The sequence below is a fragment of the Dipodomys spectabilis genome, unplaced genomic scaffold (genome assembly GCF_019054845.1).
Source record: "Dipodomys spectabilis isolate Male_0828 unplaced genomic scaffold, ASM1905484v1 ptg000098l, whole genome shotgun sequence".
NCBI lineage: Eukaryota > Metazoa > Chordata > Mammalia > Rodentia > Heteromyidae > Dipodomys > Dipodomys spectabilis.
Window position 1 is genome coordinate 17,371,567 of NW_024870775.1, and position 9,967 is coordinate 17,381,533.

Here is a 9,967-nt window from a genome sequence, read left to right on the forward strand (position 1 = left end):
GTTCTGGCTTCAGACTGTGATCTTCAGATCTCAGCCTCCTAAATAGTTAGGTATAGTAGGCATGAGCCACTCCTCCCTGCTGAGTTTTCAGTTTGTTATTATTTTTACTGGTCACTCTAGTCCTCAGTTTTTCAAGTAAGATGACAGAGACTTAATTATTTGCACAGGTTAGAGAAACCACAAACTAGGGCTTAATATGGACTCTGTGACCATGGAGGGCACAGCATGGCCTGTTTGGGACTTGAGCATGTAATATTTGCTCAGCACTATTCCTAATCTGTTCATTGATTGTCAAATTACCTGGATAAGTTTAATTCTATCATCTTAAGGGTTTCATTTAGGGGGCTTTTGATATTCTAGAATTAGAAAGTTTGTTTTTCTTGTCTTTAGTTATATGAAATGAAAGTCCTGTAGTTACCAAGTACCAGTGGCTCATGCCTGTAATCTTGACTACTCAGGAAGCTATGATCTGAAGGTAGCAGTTTGAAGCCAACCTGGGCAAAAAAGTCCCCGTGAGACTCTTTATCTCCAATTAACCACTTAAAAAGTGGTGCTGTGGCTCAAGTGGTAGAGCACTAGCCTTGAGCACAAAGAGGCTCAGGGATAATACCCAAGCCCTGAGTTCAAGCCCCACAACTGACAAGAAAAAAAAGTTCTGTACTCTTCACAGATATGAGTGCCCCTCCACATTTTTTTTAAATTGATAAAGAATAAAGATTTACTTGGCTCACAGTTCTGAAGGCTGAGAAGCTCAAGGTCATGTCATATCAGCTTAGGTCCATCTGACTTGTGGGGGGGAACTCCCAGCAAAGTCCTGAGGTGGCATCATAGTGAGACAGAATTTCCCTGACAACTGTACTGTGTGTATACATACCAGTACTAGGGCTTTAACTCAAGGCCTCATGCTGTCAATGCTGGAACTCTACCACTTGAACCACACCTTCACTTCCAGCTTCTGTACTAGTTAAGTGGAGATAGGAAATCTCTCAGATTTGTTTATCCAGGCTGGTTTATAACCTCAATCTAGGCTTATAGGTGTGAACTATCACCAGTGCCACTGGCACCCAGATCAACTACACTTAAAACAAGTATACATTTACAGTTTTAAGTTATTAGTGGAACAGTAGGCACAGATTTCTATAAAATCTCATTTCTGGCACTAGTGAAGCATAAAGCCTTCAAATACTTGGCTGACAAATACTTTTAATCAGTTTAATATCTCAGCCAGAGGTGGCTGCATTCCCTTGATTGCTAGATTGCCCATTCCCTTCCTATCTAAAATTGAGGGCATTTGATTTCCCCAAAGACTCTCCCACACTTCTTGGCATTTCAGACCTCTTTCTCCCCACAGTCCCTCTACTGCAGCCAGAGATGCAGGTATACTCTCAATACTTCTACCTCAAGGCCTCCATTACTCTATTTGCCAAGATAAAAAGGGAAGGGTAAGAAAAGTCCCTGACTCTTCATACTAAAACAAGGATATTGGTATAAAAGGTCTTCTTAATCAGCAGATCTCTGCCTTTTTTTCTTCTACAAATGATTGATGCTGTTAATGCTATTGATGTCCTAAGAGATGTCCTGTGGTTCCTCTTAGCTCCCATAGAGAATGCAAATGAAGAGAATAACTCATAGCCCTCAATGATTACATTGTGAACTTTAGAACTTCATAGAAAAAAGAAGATAACTGAACATATCACACCTTTGAATCATGTCAGCAGCTAAGTTCAGATGTTCTTCAAGCCTATAATATCCCAGCATTAGTGTGGGAAAGATCGGTTAATTTCCACACACTTTAAATGGTAACCATATAACATTTCATGTTTCAAACAACTGATGTGTAACTTACTTTTTCCCTCTTCATGATTTTTCCCCCTTCGTGGTTCCTGAAATCTGTTAATGACAAGTATGGGGAGGGAGATGACCAAACAACAACAAATAAAAACATACTCCAACACACGTGATTATTCCTGATACTAAATTGAAAACTAGGGTCATTGATATGGCAATGGAACTATAAGATTAGTTCCATCATACCAGGAAAAACCCTGAGCTCACCACTCCTGAGCTTCTCATTTGGGTTTCAGAATTCTTGGGTCTTAAGCTGGCATCAAAAGGCAAGAAGAAAGATGTTGGATCAACTGTTCCTCTCTGAAGAAGCTGTAATGGCTTGGGAATTCTTGGTACTACCACTCCAAGTATTTAGGAGTTTTATTTAACTCTTCAGTATTAGAAGGACTTTACACACCTCCTATTTTCCCCAATCCCTGATTACAGAGATCAATAGGGAAGATGGGCCATGTCCAAAGTCAGAGTACAATCAATAAAATAAGACAACATTCGCTGAGCAAGTAGTATATGCACACATTGGTTACTACTGGAGATAGTGGCATGAAGAAAACAGTTCATTTTTCTAAGAAGCTCAAGGGAGACAAACATAAGTAAACATCACCGTGTCATGTGTCATCTGGTAAGTACATCAACAATCTTGAATAGAAATGAAGAGGAAGGTCCACGCCTCCTGCCCCAGGTTATATTGCCCTGCAGGGTAGAGATGGGAATCCTGTCAATCCTAACTCACTAAATTGAACAGGCACTTTGGAGCCAGACCAAACACGTGTGGATCTGAACTCTCCCTCTCTCTCTCTTATTTACTCTTTCCCTCCCTCCTTCCTTCCTTTCCTTCCTTCCTCCCCCCCTTTCTCCCTTCCTTCCTTCCTTCCTTCCTTCCTTCCTTCCTTCCTTCCTCCCTCCTTTCTTCCTTTCTTTCTTTCTTCTTTCCTTCCTTCCTTCCCTTCTCTCTTGCCCTCTTTTTTCTTTCTTTCTTCCTTCCTTCCTTCCTTCCCTTCTTTCCCTTCCTTCCTTCCTTTCTTCCTTCCTTCCTTCCTTCCTTCTTTTCTTGCTTGCTTTTTTTCTTTCTTTCTTCAGGTCCTAGGGCTTGAACTTAAGGCCTGGGCACTGTCATTAGGCTTTTGTTCAAGTGATAAATTGGAGATAAGAGTGTCATAGACATTCCTGCCCTGCAGGCTTCAAACCATGATCCTCAGATCTCAGCCTCTGGAGTAGCTAGGATTATGGGCATGAGCCACAAGCACAGGCATGAGCCACAGGCACGTGGCTCAACTTCTTATAAACAGCATCATGTCAGGCCTTTCATCTGTCCTCTGAGCCTGAGCTAATGTCATTTTCAGCCAAACAGAGACACTGTTCAAAAGGATGAGGAAGATAAATAAGTCTATATAGGTAAAAGCAGCCAACACTGTCCCTGACACTTCTGTGCTCAAAAATTTCCTTTTTAAGTTTTCAGTCTAAAACAGAAATGGCTGGGTTTTATTTTTGTTTTTATTATCAGCCATGTTCACTAACCTTGTATCCAGATGGTTTTCCATCAATTCAGAAATAGCTGTTCTCAAGAGAGAAGAGTTGTTGTCATGGAGGACTTCAAAATGAAGGCTGTAGGTTCTCTAGGCAACTGTCCAAGGGCGTCCCAAGCTGCGTGGGCAGTGGGAGCTACTGTAGAATAAATGGGCAACATCTACTTTGAAAGATTACTCTGTAGGACATATTCGTGTACTATGAGAAACCTTCCTACCCATCCCTTAAATACCACCTGGCAGGATCTTGGAGATGAACTTTTTTTCTTTTTTTTGTCAGTTGTGGGGCTTGAACTCTGGGTCTGAGCACTGTCCCTGAGCTATTCAGCTCAAGGCAAGTGCTCTACCACTTGAGCTACAGTGTCACTTTTGGTTTTCTGGTGGTTAATAGGAGATAAGACTCTCACAGAAGAGTGTGGCTGAAATCAGGAAAACAACTCCTTTTGTAATAGCCCCACAAAAAATAAAATACCTAGGAATTAACTAAAGAAGTGAAAGACCTCTATGATGAAAACTTTAAAAACCTGAAAAAGGAAAGTAAAGCAGAACTAAGGAAAAACCTCCCATGCTCCTGGATTGGGAAGATTAACATTGTGAAAATGGCAATACTGGGCTGGGAAGATGGCTCAGTGGTAGAGCACTTGCCTTGCATGCTCAAGGCCCTGGGTTCAATTCCTCAGCACCACATAAGCAAAAAGAAAAAAGCCAGAAGTGGCGCTGTGGCTCAAGCGGTAGAGCGCTAGCCTTGAGCTGAAGAGCTGAGGGACAGGGCCCAGGCCCAGAGTTCAGGCCCCACGACTGGACCAAAAAAAAAAAAAATGGCAATACTGCCAAAAGCTATCTACAAATTCAAAGCAATACCTAGCAATATCCCAATCTCATTCTTCAATGAAATAGAAGAAGCAACCCAAAAATTCACATGGAACAATAGAAGACCCAAAACAGCAAAAACAATCCTTAGCAGAATGAACAGTGCTGGAGGAATATCAATACCAAATTTCAAACTACTACAAAGCCATAGTAATCAAAATAGCTTGGTACTGGCACAAGAATAGACCTGAGGACCAATGGAATAGAACTGAAGACCCAGAAATTAACCAAAGATCTATAGCCACCTAATCTTCGATAAGGAGAGAGCTAAAAAATAGAATGGAAGAAAGACAGCCTCTTCAGTAAATGGTGCTGGCAAAATTGGTTAAATACCTATAGAAAACTAAAGCTAGATCCTTATATATCACCCTGCACCAGAATCAACTCCAAATGGATCAAAGACCTTGAAGTCAAAGCAGACACCCTGAAAACATTACAGGAAAGAACAGGAGAAAACTCTAGGGCTCCTTGGCACAGGAAATTTTCTTAATAAAGACCCAGAAACACAACAAATCAAAGAAAGGTTGGACAAATGGGATTGCATGAAACTGCAGAGCTTCTGCATGGGAAAGGACATAGCTAGCAAGATCAATAGAAAGCCCATGCACTCGGAGAAGATCTTCACTAGCCATACAACAGACAAGGGCCTCATATCTAAAATATACTTTGAACACAAAAAATTAAATCCCCCAACAACATATCCTCAAAGAAACAGCCACCTGATTAATAGGTGGGCTAAAGACGTAAAGAGAGACTTCTCTGAAGAGGAAATAAGAATAGTCAATAGACACATGAAGAAATGCTCAACTTCTCTAGCCATAAAAGAAATGCAAATCAAAACAACATTGAGATTCCACCTCACCCCAGTTAGGTGGCTATAATCAAGAAATCTAATAACAACAGATGCTGGAGATATGGCCAAAAGGGAACCCTACTGCATTGTTGGTGGGAGTGTAAACTTGTTCAACCACTTTGGAAAGCAATATGAAAGTTCCTCAAAAGACTCCACATAGAGCTCCCCTATGACCGAGCAATCCCACTTTTGGGCTTTACCCAATCACAAATTCATACTAAAGCTACCAGCACAACCATTTTTATTGCAGCATTATTCACCATAGCTAAGATAAGAAACCAACCCAGATGCCCCTCAGTAGATGAATGGATCAAGAAAATGTGATATAGATAGATAGATAGATAGATAGGTAGATAGAGATGTAATGGAATTCTATGCCTCCATCAGAAAGAATGACACCATCTCATTTGTTAGGAAATGGAAAGACTTGGAAAAAATTATATTAAGTGAAGTAAGCCAGACCCAAAAAACATAGATCCCATGGTTTTCCTTATTTGCAATAACTAGTATTTGTGTAGCACAAGCAGAAAAGGTCAAAAGCTATGTAAATATGACCATATCAGATGGTGCTAAGTGCTGGGAAGGTGGTTCAGTGGTAGAATGCTTGCCTTGCATGCATGAGGCCCTGGATTCGATTCCTCAGCACCACATACACAGAAAAAGCCGGAAGTGGTGCTGTGGCTCAAGTGGTAGTGCGCTAGCCTTGAGCTGAAGAGCTGAGGGACAGCATCCAAGCTAAAGTTCGGGCACCGTGACCAACAACAAAAAAAAAGATGGTGCTAACCCCAAGATAGGGACACAAGAGGTCTGTCTTTGTTGTTATTCTTTTAAATGTACTAGGTGATTTTTTTTGTTTCCTTTGTATGTTCTTCCCCCATGGTATAACCCCTGTTTTCACTGTATTTGATGTCGGTGCCCTGCATCTTGTATATACATGTTTCTAATTTGGGGAGGGGAAGGGAGATAACAAAAAGCTGAAATAAGGATATAGGTTGACCCATTGTAACAATGAGATGTACAAGACATTATGTTGAAAACAAACTTTACAACTTGGGAGCAGGGAGGGAGGAGTTGGGGAGGTGGGGAAGGAAGGGATGGTAGGGGAAAAACAAAGGAGGGGGTAACAATGCTCGATAGGAAATGTACTCATTACCTTACTCATGTAACTGTAACCCCTTGGTACAGTATCTTTACAATAAAAAAAATATATAGTAAGAAAAAAGAGTTTCACAAACTTTCCTGCCCAGGCTAGCTTTGAACCGAGATCCTCAGATCTCAGCCTCCTGAGTAGCTAGGATACAGATGTGAGCCATTGGCGCAGAGTGGAGATGAACTGTTAAGTGAACTAAGTTTAACTTTTAAATGTATAAAATTAACTGACAATTTTGATGCCAGAAACTCTTACAAGTATAGAACTATTTTAAGATTTAATTATGACAGTGTAACATAATCTTGTCTTTTGAGATGGGTATTTGACTTTTTTTTTCAGTCAACTTGGCCACCTAGTTGACTGCAAATCCCAAGTGGACAATCTGTGAGAGATATCCACTAGAATGGAACAGACATAGGCTACTCGAACAGACATAGGCTACTCACACAGACCTATATGTCAGGAAGTAATGTATATGCACACAACAATTTCAGTAGAGTATCTGGTATGAATAAGGTATTTTTTCTTTTTTGTACATTTTTTATTGTAAAAATACTGTACAGAGGGGTTACAGTTATATGAGCAAGGTAGGTATGTTTTTTTCTTTTTTCCAATACTAGGACATGAATTCAGAGCCTTGTGCTCTTACATGGCTTCCTTTTTCACTACTCATACTCTACTTCTTGAGCCACATTTTTAGGCTAGAATTTTGCTGATTAGTAGGAGATAGAATTTGAAGGACTTTTCTGGATGGGCTAACTGTAAACTGAGATCCTCAAGGTCTCAGCCTTCTGAGTAGTTTACTGAGTAGACAGTACCCAGTCATGCAAGGTACTCTTAAAATCAACAAACTGGAAGGGATTGAGAAATGTGTATGGTGAAAATTCTGTGAATGATGTTCAGCCCAGAAAGTTGATAGTGTAGAAAAGTAGCCTCATTGTATAATTTCTACATTTGTAAAAGTGGTTTGCATCTTTAAGAATGCAGAAGGGAGCTGTGCACCAGTGGCTCATGCCTATAATCCTAGCTACTCAGGAGGCTGAGATCTGAGGATCAGGGTTCAAAGCCAGCCTGGGCAAGAAAGTCCATGAGATTCTTATCTCCAATAAACCACCAGAAAACCAGAAGTGGCAAGGTGACTCAAGTGATAGAGTGCTTGCCTTGAGCTGAAGAGCTAAGGGACTGTGCCCAGGCCCAGAGTTCAAGCACCATGACCACCACCAACAACAACAAAAGAATGCAAAAGGAATTTTTGAAGGACAGTTCATAAAATATGAAGCACTACACAATTGTGAATACATTGATATGTTGTTACTTGCTGAAAAAATTAATATAATCTGATGTGGGGGCAGGTTGCTTTAATTAAGCTCCAGAGCCAACCCTGGCAGACAAATCAGTAAGATATCTTCAGTTAACTACTGATAGAAATGGAGGTATGTCTCAAGTGGTAGAGTGCCAGCCAGACTTGAATAAAAAAGTTGAGCAAGAGCTCAAGGTCCAGAGTTCAAATCCCAGAACCAGACTCTCTCTCTCTCTCTCTCTCCTCCCTTCTGTCTGTCCCACCCCCCCCACACACACAAATTGGAAATATTGGAGCTTCTGACTTTCACTTCCAGCCAAGATGCAAGATGTAGTAAGAGGTATTGGATCACCCTCTCACGTGAAGTATTAAAAACATCAGAAAAAATACATGAGACATTTGAACCACAGGCAGTGAGTGATAGAGATCCTGGAGAGATTGGAAAGAAAAGAGATGATCCCCCTACAATTGACCCAGATCATTGCCTGCAGTATTTCCAGGCCAGGATATGAGAGATGAGCTGTGAGACAGAGCCTAGCAGTCTCTCTGAGTTGAGGGTTGGACAAAGTGGCTGGAATTCAGGATCTGGATCCTGAGAAGTATGCTGTATAGAGAGAGGATGACAGAGATCCACTGAGCTCTTCTTCTGGTATTCAGTATTCATATGGTGACTGATAGTGTTTGCTGTGAAGAAGCTACCAATAAGAGAGAAAAAGACATTGCAGCCAGGTACCAGCTAATCCTACCTACTCATGATACTGAAATCTGAGGATGCTGATTCGAAGCCAGCCCTAGCAGGAATATCTGTGACTCTTCTCTCCAATTGACCACCAAGAAGCTACAAGTACAGCTCAATTGGTAGAGCATCAGAATTGAGCAGAAAACTAAGGGACAATGCCCAGCCCCCCCCCCCGCCCCCCCTAGCCCCGTCACACAAAGAAATAGCAAAATGTAAGAGCATCGTGTCTGAAACTCAGAGCCAAAAGTAGTGCCCATTCACAGAAAACAGATAGGGACTGGGAAATCACATCATTGAAAAGTCACACCTGTAATCCTAGCCAAGGGGTTAAGATCTAAGAATCAAGGCTCAAAGCCAGATGGGGCAGGATAGTCCATGAGATTTTTACCTCAAGTAAACTGTAAAAATGCAAGAAGTGGAGTTGTGGCTCAAATTGTTTAACCCTGAGAAAAAGAATATCAGGGATAGTGCCTAGGCCCTGAGTTCAAGTCCCACAACTAGCACACACACACACACACATACACACACACACACACACACACACACACACACACACACACACACACACACACACACACACACACACACACACACACCATGAAGTCTTTAGAGTTTCAAGAAGAGATTTACCCAAGTTATGAGATAAAATTAACCTTAGACAAGTCAGCGATATAGATTTGTCTAACAAAGATTGACAACAAGAATACATAGGGATATGAAATATGCAATATCCAACAAGGTAAACCAACATTTGTCATCTAATCAAAAGTTACCAATCATTCAATGAAGCTGAAAAACACAACCTTAAAACTTATCTCCAATAAGCCACCAAAAAGCCAGGAGTAGAAGTATTGCTCAAGTGGTAGGGCACCAGCCTTGAGCAAAAAAGCCAAGTGAGAGCACCAGGCCCTGAGTACACGTTCTAGTACCAATCCATATACAAGCATGCACTTCAGGTGATGAAAATTAGCTATATAGTTGTGAGAGTTGCACACACACACACACACACACACACAAGAGAAAGAGCTAGAGAGAGAATTATCTCATTTTTATCCATAAAAAGGAATGAATGGTACTACAACATGATAAACCTAGAAAGAATTTTGCTAAGTAAAGTGAAGCTAGACACAAAAGGACAAATATAATTCTTCTTATGGGAAATATCTAGAATAACTAAATTTATGGAGGCATAAAGAGAGGTTGCCTAGAGCCAAGAATGGGGAGACTTGAGAGTTGTCTCATAATTGAAAAGTTTCTGCTTCAGGTGATGAAAATTAGCTATATAGTTGTGAGAGTTGCACATTGTAAATCTAATTTAAGCTATAATTATGTACCTAAAGATGGTTACTTGGAAAAATGTGTGTGTGTGTGTGTGTGTGTGTGTGTGTGTGTGTGTGTGAAAACTGGGGCTTGAACTCTGGGTCTTGCACTCTTTTTTTTTTTTTTTTGCCAGTACAGGGGCTTGAACTCAGGTCTTGGGCACTGTCCGTGAGCTTCTTTTTGCTAAAGGCTAGCATTCTACCACTTGAGCCCCAGCACGTTTTGGCCTTTTCTGTTTACCTGGTACTGAGGAATTCAACCCAAGGCTTCATGCATGCTAGGCAAGCACTGTACCACTAAGCCACATCCCTAGCCCCAGGGCTTTGCACTCTTGTGTGGCTTTTTCCACTCATGGCTGTTAGAC